The sequence below is a fragment of the Mesoplodon densirostris genome, chromosome 2, assembly GCF_025265405.1.
Source record: "Mesoplodon densirostris isolate mMesDen1 chromosome 2, mMesDen1 primary haplotype, whole genome shotgun sequence".
Lineage (NCBI taxonomy): Eukaryota > Metazoa > Chordata > Mammalia > Artiodactyla > Ziphiidae > Mesoplodon > Mesoplodon densirostris.
In genome coordinates, this window is record NC_082662.1 from 72804390 (window position 1) to 72815155 (window position 10766).

The window sequence follows — 10766 nt, forward strand, 5'->3', positions numbered from 1 at the left end:
GTATTTCTTTTCTCCAGTTTTCTTGTTTATAAGACAATAACTGGTCTTTTATATTGGCATCATGTTGTCAAAAAATAAAAGACTGTGGATAAGAAAAGGGAGGCTTTTTTCATAGCTGTGCTCTGAGAGAAAGAAAGGATTGGTGGTTTCAATCTGCGTGCTACACAGTTGAGGGTAGACAGTTACTTAGGGCTCATTACCTGTGGTTTGAATGGCTAAGAATTTTTACGTTCAAAGCACAGATATCAGTGTCTTAAAAGCCACTCATGGGATAGACAACAGCTTTTTCTTTAAGCCACTTACTTTTTTTTGTCTCGAAATTAATATTTCATTATTCCTTGGAGCACTTGATATGGTGTTTATGGTTTGAAGGTGTACAGCAACCACCATACAAACTAATGTTAAACTGCGTTTTCAAAACCCATAGAGAGAAGGGGCTGCAACTAAACGCTTCAGCACAGAACTGAAGTAATTAACTGTAGTAGACAGATTTAATGCTATGACTGTTTGTCTTAACCAAGGACGAAGGTAGAGAGTTGCAGGACAAGAGATGAAATGGATACAGTGGGAAAGTAAAAAATTAAATAAATGTCAGTGTTGCCCATCTCAGGAACAGTGGCTCCCTGCTGCTTTCTGAACTATCATGTTCAAAGCTGTTGATTTAGGCTCCTGCTGGTAAACATGTTTTTTAATAACCTCAACACATCCATATTTCACACAAAAGACTTCATAAAATAGACATATTATAATTTTCTGTTACTGAATTCAAGATTACCAATTATTTCTTTACTGAAATTTTTGCATCCTTTACTAGAATATGTATTCATAGCTTTATAGACCTTTTCTTTTTTCTCAGTCACTCAATTTAGATTTATGAAGCCTAAGAGTTTTCTCCTGCAGCAAGTCACAAAAACATTCTACTTCAAATTCACAGTGCCTCAATCAATGTAATTATTTCCAGAAACAAGTCACAAGTTTTAGAATTTATATGCTTTAATAATTCTATATTCTTAGATTATGTAATGATTTTGCATGAATGGGAAATAAGGATTTTCAAGGGCAGAATATATGGCAATAGTTAAAGATCTCTTTGTAGCTTAACTGGACATTCATGTTTAGAATTTTAACTTTTCTCTGTGTACAATCCAAGATGTAAAACTTTCCAAGCCATATCAATAACACACTTTCAGAACTCTGTGTTGAAGTTTGCATAAATAGCAGAGAAGTTCAACCCGAATATTTTACAGTGAAACTGAAAAAATGGGGTTAGGAAAGTTTCTGAAATGTGGGTGATATTTTGAGCCTGAGAGCTGAAAGTCAGTGTCCACAAAAGGATGAAGGACATGTCACCTCATCTACAGGTGCTGTGCTCTGCCCTGTTGACAGAGTTTTGACTCTGGTGCAGTTCTCAGATGTGTGGAATCTGTGGGGTTGTTAGAAATATATGGTCAGGCAAATTTCCTGTATTATGGTCTGAAAATGGTTAGGACCTAGAGAAGAGCTCTCTAAAACGTGTCTTGAAGAATCTGAGATTTCTGGGCTTCCCTGGTGGCGCAGTGGTTGGGAGTCCGCCTGCCAATGCAGGGGACATGGGTTTGAGCCCTGGTCCGGGAGGATCCCACATGCCATGGAGCAACTAAGCCCATGGGCCACAACTACTGAGCCCAAGCCCTAGAGCCCGCGAGTCACAACTACTTAGCCCACGTGCCACAACTACTGAAGCCCATGCTCCACAACAAGAGAAGCCACTGCAATGAGAAGCCTGCACACTACAATGAAGAGTAGCCCCCACTAGCCACAACTAGAAAAAGCCAGCAACGAAGACCCAACACAGCCAAAAATAAATATATAAATTTATTAAAAAAAAAATGATCTGGCATTTCTTACAGGGCTAAGAATAATCCTATTTCACCTGAAGACAATAGTGATGATCCCAAGGAAAGAGACACAGGGTTATCTCACACTCTGGCTTTTGAAGAATGAAAAAAGGAACCCCGAGCTCCAAGCAGATACAGCACCTCCCTCGCTTGCCAGAGCATATGGCCTGAGGAACAACAGAGAGGAGGCTGAATTTCATCCCTCCCACCCCCAAGCACCTAGTATGGACCTTGCACAGCCTCTTGTTACAGCCCCTGATTAAATCCCAGGCAGTTCAACAGCAAGGACTTGCACAGAAAGTAAGACCCAGATATCTCTACTTTCCAGACATCTCACCTGCAGCATTCCCTATGGACAGCTCTACCATACACTCATCACTCAGAATGAGAATATTCAATAAAGGTTTGCAGAATAAATAAATAAAACAGAAGTAAGTGTCTATAAAAGATGAGGAGCCATAGGTTACTCTCTAAGAATGAAAAATTATTTGCATCTAATGCTATGTGTCTAGCTAAATACTGTTTATATAAACTATATATACATGTTTTAGTGTATATAATCTTCATTTGATCTTCACAACAATCCTGTGAGATAGACAGAGACCAATATTTTTATCCAAATTTTCACATTAAGGAACAGTAATTCAGAGACATTAAGTGGCTTGCCTAAAACTACACAGAAAGTTAGGTAGCAACACAAGTGGAACTCATCTTCTGAAGACAAAAAAGAGACCGTGAGTACTATTGAGGTTCACATGCAAGAAACAGAATATTTTGGATTTTGAGAAGATTTTATGGAATGATTGTTTTCAGCTTTTGCTGAATATTGATGGATAAGAGAGTCCATGGAAAACACGGTGAGATCTTCCACAGTTGTATTAGTAGTTCTTTTTTTAGTTTTATCTTTCAGGCTTTTTTTTTTTTGGCTGCACTGTGCAGCTTGTGGGATCTTAGTTCCTGACCAGGGATTGAACCCACGCCCTCAGCAGTGAAAGCGCTGAGTCCTAATCACTGGACCACCAGTGAATTCCCAGGCATTTTTAAAATATACAATAACTCACATTAACTTTGACATATTTCTCAATTTGCTTTGTTTATGAATGTGTTTGTGTGAGTGTCTGTATAATTTGATATTGGATGCAAGAATAACTATGACCCATTGAACGAGGTCCAAAAGAGGATACAAGGATAAAATTTTTTGGCGAAAGATATTTTTTGCTGAAAATTGCTAATATAGATTATTGTAAGAAAGTTTATAAATAATATTATAGGATCATCTCTGATCATTCTCATATATAGGTAAGTTTTCATAGGGCACTCTTCCAAAATCAAAAAACAATAAGGTTATTACATGTTAATGACTCCTAGTTAAGTAATTTTCTTCTCTTGTCTTTGCCCAGAACTTTTAAAATTACATGAAAATCCCAGGTTAGGCTAGGTGGCCATTAAGCCAACATATTTTCTTAAGATGTCATGAAATTCAAGTGTTAAAATTCTTGAGATTGTAGAGGTAGTACAAGAATTGTAAATATTCTGTTTTACGAGTGATATAATTATACTATATGTAATGTCAAACAAGTCACATTGCAAATGAGTTGAAATCGTGCAATTCTGAGTTTTTGTTTACCCTCAAGGGTATATTGTTTTTGTATTTTAAAAACATAAATATAACAAAGTACAGTATCAGAGGCCCTTTATAGAGTTACATTTAGTGGTGCAAAGTCCAAGTTGCTATAATATCAAAAACACAGTATAACCTGAAGATAACAAAACAGAAAAAGAAGGCAAGAAAAAAAAATGCATTTTATGTAAAATATTTTGGCTTACAGTATCCTGAATAGGGCAAAAAATTGTTGGGCTGCAACATTCACGTATTATTTATGAACATATTAACAGCAAGATCTGGGTTTCACAAAACCTGTCTTGGTCCATTAATTTTTCATCAGTATTTCTGTCCTTTAGCCTCTAAACAATACATTGAAAAGAGATGTATAATCAGTGAAATTTTCAAGATACATTTTGATAGAAATAAAATCATATTTTCTAGTGGTGAGCCACACCATATTGTATTCCAGCTTCTCTTAATGCACTAAATTTATCCTTTGTTGGTGTGTGACCCCTCAAAGAAACCATTTTGCAAGTACTTTTAAAGTACAAAAATTTTACATCTCAATTTTCATCTGTTTTCGTGGCTTAAGAATATGCAGCAATTTTTAAGTACTATTGAAATGAGATACATAATAACATAAATTGAACAATGAAAGAAAAATCTAGATATAGTAAGTGTTTAAAATGTCAGTAGATTAAGAACTCCTTGGTTTTTACCACTACATTTTCAGATTTCTTTTTGAGGAGGAATCTGCTTTTACTCTATTTCTTTCTTTCCTTTTTTCATAAGATTTAGGAAATCCTCCCAAGATTTTGCAAGCTCCTTTTTGGGGGCTTTCCATAATGACGGCTGCAGGCTGTTACTTCAGGTGACTATGAAACCTTTTCCATAGAAGTCAGTTGAAATTATGCTTGTAGTAATCATACTAAATATACTGAGAGTAGAGAAAGCAGATAAGTATGTAAAGGATCAATTTTTACATTCAATTAAATATTTGCATTTTACTCCAATAATTAACGTGAGGAGGAAAATGATCTTGTGAAGCACATTATACACATTGATATAGCATGCATTACTTTACTAGGGTTAAAATATTATCATTATGCCTGATATGCACATGGGAAAGCAGATCCTAGGAATGAAGCATTTATAGTAAACATCCATATGTTTTAGTAAACACAACTGCATACTTTCCAGAGTAAGCAAATGTGTGAATTCCTTAAATGATACTGAAGAATTAAAGTAGTCACTTTTTATATCGCAAAAAGAAAAGAAAAAACACTAAGTAGCATGCATTGAGATTATAAAAAAATAATAATGATAAAAATAGTAATGGGTACCTATTTGGATTTATATATATATATATATATGACCATTTTTCAGGACTTCATGATCTCATGACTTTGGGAAAAAATTTTGTGCTTCATTTGGGAAAAATTTTTGCGTTTCATTCAGAGTTTAGTTCGGGGGTAGCTGCCTCTAGGTAAGGGAAATAATTTTAGGCTATCTCCTAGGTTGTCTCTTCAAGAGAGAAACCATAGGAAACAAGTGGTATACTGTATACAAAAACATGACTATGGGGCTTCCCTGGTGGCGCAGTGGTTGAGAGTCCACCTGCCGATGCAGGGGACGCAAGTTCATGCCCCGGTCCGGGAAGATCCCACATGCTGCGGAGCGGCTGGGCCTGTGAACCATGGCCGCTAAGCCTGCGCGTCCTGAGCCTCTGCTCCGCAACGGGAGAGGCCACAACAGTGAGAGGCCCGTGTACCGCAAAAAAAAAAGAAAAAGAAAAACATGACTATGAAGGGTAATGAAAGTACTTTCTATGAAAAAGTCAAAGAAAATAAACTTTCATTAAATCAAGCAAAAAGGAACTATATAAACTCAACTGTTTCATAAGTATCCTCCCAGTATCCTTCTAGACATTTTGCATCCCCTAAGTTAGGAATCAGGGGGATCAGAAATCAGGCAGAATTTCAGGAATGTGCTGTCAGGGCTCTAGATACACCCTTTTTTACTCCACAGGAACACCACAGTCAGGATAAAGGCCATCTTCTAACTCTTTACCTGCTAAGACTTGGGTTCAGGGAGCATCATGAAACCAACCAATTCGAGTACTGCTCTGACATTCCATAAATGTGACTACATTTCTCACAGCTGTGGGAACCATATCTCCTCAGTCTCTTGCATGTTTTCTGACCCGAAGAAAAGGACCAGAAGAAAGAAAATGGCTCTTTCACATTAGAGACCACGTGTCTTAAAACTTACCATCAGAGCCCAATCTCTTTGTCTTCGGGCTGGGTTTCATCTACAACTTCCAGCTTATGATTTTTGGAATGCATTTTACAACTAGCCTCATAACTCCTAGACTTGGATCCTGATAGAATCATTTCTCAAAACCCCAAGACTTCTCTTTTTCATTGAAATTCTATAATGCCTTGAGCACCTTTTAGACTCATTAAAATAGGATGTTAACTTTATATAGCTGCCCAATTTTCACCATCAGAGAGTGATGTTTCGCCAGTATGTGAGCCCTTACACAAGAACAGCACTATGTGGTACAGTGACAACTATTGACACAGGCTTATTCACTTGTGCACAAATTTGAGTTCGCACTGTGGGTCTTATTAAAAACCTTGCCCATATTTTCAGCCTTTCTAGTTAGTAAAACAACTGTTTAGTTTTAACCACTGGTCTTTCCTATCACCATTTCATTACTACTTATAAACTGACCTTAGTGACTAAGCCATTTGGGCAGGAGTGGGGATGGGGAGAGGGGAGGCAGGTGAGGTATTTGACAATCTAAGGCACAGAATAAGAATAAGTGATGTTAGGAGAAAGCCTTGGTCCAATTTCCTTCTCAAGAGGACTTAGCAGGGCTGTGAGAGTTGGGAAAAACTGTACCTGGCAATGAGTCAAAGCGCTGAAATGCCGTTTCTTTCTTTGACCTCTTACCTCATCTTTTCTCTCCTGGTCCCGCTTTAAAATTCATTGTTGTGGGCTTCCCTGGTGGCGCAGTGGTCGAAAGTCCGCCTGCCGATGCAGGGGACACGGGTTCGTGCCCCGGTATGGGAAGATCCCACATGCTGCGGAGCGGCTGGGCCCGTGACCATGACCGCTGAGCCTGCGCGTCCGGAGCCTGTGCTCCGCAACGGGAGAGGCCACAGCAGTGAGAGGCCTGCATACCGCAAAATAAATAAATAAATAAATAAATAAAACTTAAAATTCATTGTTGTGTTATAAGCACCTAACAAAATGTGAAAGTCTTGTGCAACTGTTAATAATAATCAGTCTTCTACACCAAGACTTAGGGGAAAACAATCTCCATTCTCATTTCTTAGTTATGCGGGTTAGCAGACCACCACCTATCTGGCCAGGGAATGTTTTCACTCTGGCCTTGTATTTCTTCAGTGACCTATTAAGGACCCTCCCGAGTCGGTCCCCAACAAGGTTCCTTCTGCCCACTATCACTCTTGCCAATAGAACAAGACGGAGTTCGGTTCAGAAGCAAAGGAGAGCTTTATTCTTTCATCAGAAATGGAGACATGCGAGCTCGTGCTCTAAAGTATACTCTCCCTGACAGGCTGAGGGCAGGGCTGCTGTGTAGGGTTCTTTTCCGCGAGGAGGAGGCGGAGTTCTCGTGGGTCAGGCGCAGGCGTGCTGCTCAGGTTCCAGATGGCAGTGACCGGCACGGGTGCAGCGTCTCTGCACACAGCCTGCCGCCGCCATCTTGGATTCAGGGGTCGCTCACGATGCTGCTGCCACAGCCCACCAATCTGAGGTGTCCACACCGTTTCACACAAGGGACTCTGGTCTGAAGGGCCAAGTGCAAGGCCTGTGCATGACACACACTATGTGCAAGTCAAACTAGACTGAACACAAAAGGAAAAAGAAAAGGTTAAACTTTATTTAATTACACAGATTTTCTATTTTTAATCCCAGGGAATTGTTAATGGGCTTTGCTGGTGACGGCCCTTCTCTTCTTGGAGCAAAATTTGGTTCTTAGGCTATCATCACAGTCCCTTTAGTGTGCCACTATATGGCTTTCTACAGATAAGATTTCTGATAATCAAAGTTTCTTGCTATTGGGTAGTTTTTAACAAAATAAGCTGGCAGGTATCAGATAATTGCCAGATCGGTCAAAATTAACTTTAGTCTCTTTTCTTAAATAAGGGGAAAAGAACCATTTGAGTCAATGTCTACTTAGGATATATTAACAGATTCATTTAATCATAACTATTTATAGCTCCAGAAGAGAATGGATTTTACTCCACTTAGTTATATATATATATTTTAACATCTTTATTGCAGTATAATTGCTTTACAATGGTGTGTTAGTTTCTGCTTTATAACAAAGTGAATTAGCTATATGTACACATATATCCCCATATACCCTCCCTCTTGTGTCTCCCTCCCACTCTCCCTATCCCACCCCTCTAGATGGTCACAAAGCACCAAGCTGATCTCCCTGTGCTATGCGACTGCTACCCACTAGCTATCTGTTTCACATTTGGTAGTGTATATATGTCCATGCCACTCTCTCACTTTGTCCCAGCTTACCCTTCCCCCTCCCTGTGTCCTTAAGTACATTCTCTAGTAGGTCTGTGTCTTTATTCTCATCCGGCACCTAGGTTCTTCATGACCTTTTTTTTTTTTTTTTAGACTCCATATATATGTGTTAGCATACGGTATTTGTTTTTCTCTTTCTGACTTACTTCACTCTGTATGACAGTCTCTAAGTCCATCCACCTCACTACAAATAACTCAATTTCATTTCTTTTTATGGCTGAGTAATATTCCATTGTATATATGTGCCACGTCTTCTTTATCCATTCATCTGTCGATGGGCACTTAGGTTGCTTCCATGTCCCGGCTATTGTAAACAGAGCTGCAATGAACATTGTGGTACATGACTCTTTTTGAATTATGGTTTTCTCAGGCTAAATGCTCAGTAGTGGGATTTCTGGGTCATACGGTAGTTCTATTTTTAGTTTTTTAAGGAACCTCCATACTGTTCTCCATAGTGGCTTTATCAATTTACATTCCCACCAACAGTGCAAGAGGGTTCCCTTTTCTCCACACCCTCTCCAATATTTATTGTTTGTAGATTTTTTGATGATGGCCATCCTGACTGGTGTGAGCTAATCTCACTATAGTTTTGAATTGCATTTCTCTAATGATTAATGATGTTGAGAATTCTTTCATGTGTTTGTTGGCAATCTGTATATCTTCTTTGGAGAAATGTCTATTTAGGTCTTCTCCCCATTTTTGGATTGGGTTGTTTGTTTTTTTGATATTGAGCTGCATGTGCTGCTTGTAAATTTTGGGGATTAATCCTTTGTCAGTTTCTTCATTGGCAAATATTTTCTCACATTCTGAGGGTTGTCTTTTTGTCTTGTTTATGTTTTCCTTTGCTGTACAAAACCTTTTGAGTTTCATTAGGTCACATTTGTTTATTTTTGTTTTTATTTTCCTTTCTCTAGGAGGTGGGGCAAAAAGGATCTTGCAGTGATTTATGTCATAGAGTGTTCTGCCTATGTTTTCCTCTAAGAGTTTTATAGTGTCTGGCCTTACATTTAGGTCTTTAATCCACTTTGAGTTTATTTTTGTGTATGGTATTAGGGAGTGTTCTACTTTCATTCTTTTAAATGTAGCTGTCCAGCTTTCCCAGCACCAGTTATTGAAAAAGCTCTCTTTTTTCCATTGTATATACTTGCCTCTTTTGTCAAAGATAAGGTGACCACATGTGCAGTGGTTTACCTTTGGGTTTTCTATCCTGTACTATTGATCTATATTTCTGTGTGTGCCAGCACCATACTGTCTTGATCACTGTAGATTTGTAGTATAGTCTGAAGTCAGGGAGCCTGATTCCTCCAGCTCCATTTTTCTTTCTCAAGATTACTTTGGCTATTCAGGGTCTTTTGTATTTCCATACAAATTGTGAATTTTTTTGTTCTAGTTCTGTGAAAAATGCCATTGGTAGTTTGATAGAGATTGCATTGAATCTGTAGATTGCTTTGGGTAGTATAGTCATTTACACAATGTTGATTCTTCCAGTCCAAGAATATGGTATATCTCTCCAACTGTTTTATCATCTTTAATTTCTTTTATCAGTGTCTTACAGTCTTCTGCATAGGTCGTTTGTCTCCTTATGTAGGTTTATTCCTAGGTATCTTATTTTTTTTGTTGCAATGCTAGATGGGAGTGTTTCCTTAATTTCTCTTTCAGATATTTCATCATTAGTGTACAGGAATGCAAGAGATTTCTGTGCATTAATTTTGTATCCTGGTAGTTTACCAGATTCATTGATTAGCACTAGTAGTTTTCTGGTAGCATCTTTAGGATTCTCTATGTATGGCACCATGTCATCTGCAAACAGTGACAGCTTTATTTCTTCTTTTCTGATGTGGATTCTCTTTATTTCTTTTTCTTCTCTAATGGCTATGGCTAAAACTTCCAAAACAATGTTGAATAATAGTGGTGAGAGTGGCAACCTTGTCTTGTTCCTGATCTTAGTGGAAATGGTTTCAGTTTTTCACAATTGAGGACGATGTTGGCTTTGGGTTTGTCAGATATGGCCTTTATTATGTTGAGGTAAGTTCCCTCTATGCCTACTTTCTGAAGGGTTTTTATCATAAATGGGTGTTGAATTTTTTTTCAAATGCTTTTTCTGCATCTATTGAGATGATCATATGGTTTTTATTCTTCAAATTGTTAATATGGTGTATCACATTGACTGATTTGCGTTTATTGAAAAATCCTTGCATTTCTGGGATAAAACCCTCTTGATCATGTTGTATGATCCTTTTAATGTGCTGTTGGATTCCATTTGCTAGTATTTTGTTGAGGATTTTTGCATCTATGTTCATCAGTGATATTGGCTTGTAGTTTTCTTTCTCTGTGACATCTTTGTCTGGTTTGGTATCAGAGTGATGGTGGCCTCGTAGAATGAGTTTGGGAGTATTCCTTCCTCTGCTATGTTTTGGAAGAGTTTGAGAAGGATAGGGGTTAGCTCTTCTCTAAATGTTTGATAGAATTTGCCTGTGAAGTCATCTCATCCTTGGCTTTTGTTTGTTGGAAGATTTTTATCACAGTTTCAATTTCAGTGCTTGTGATTGGTCCGTTTATATTTTCTATTTCTTATTGGTTCAATCTCGAAGGTTGTGCTTTTCTAAGAATTTTTCCATTTCTTCCAGGTTGTCCATTTTATTGGCATATATTTCCTTGTAGTAATCTCACATGATCCTTTGTATTTCTGCAGTGTCAGTTGTTACTTCTCC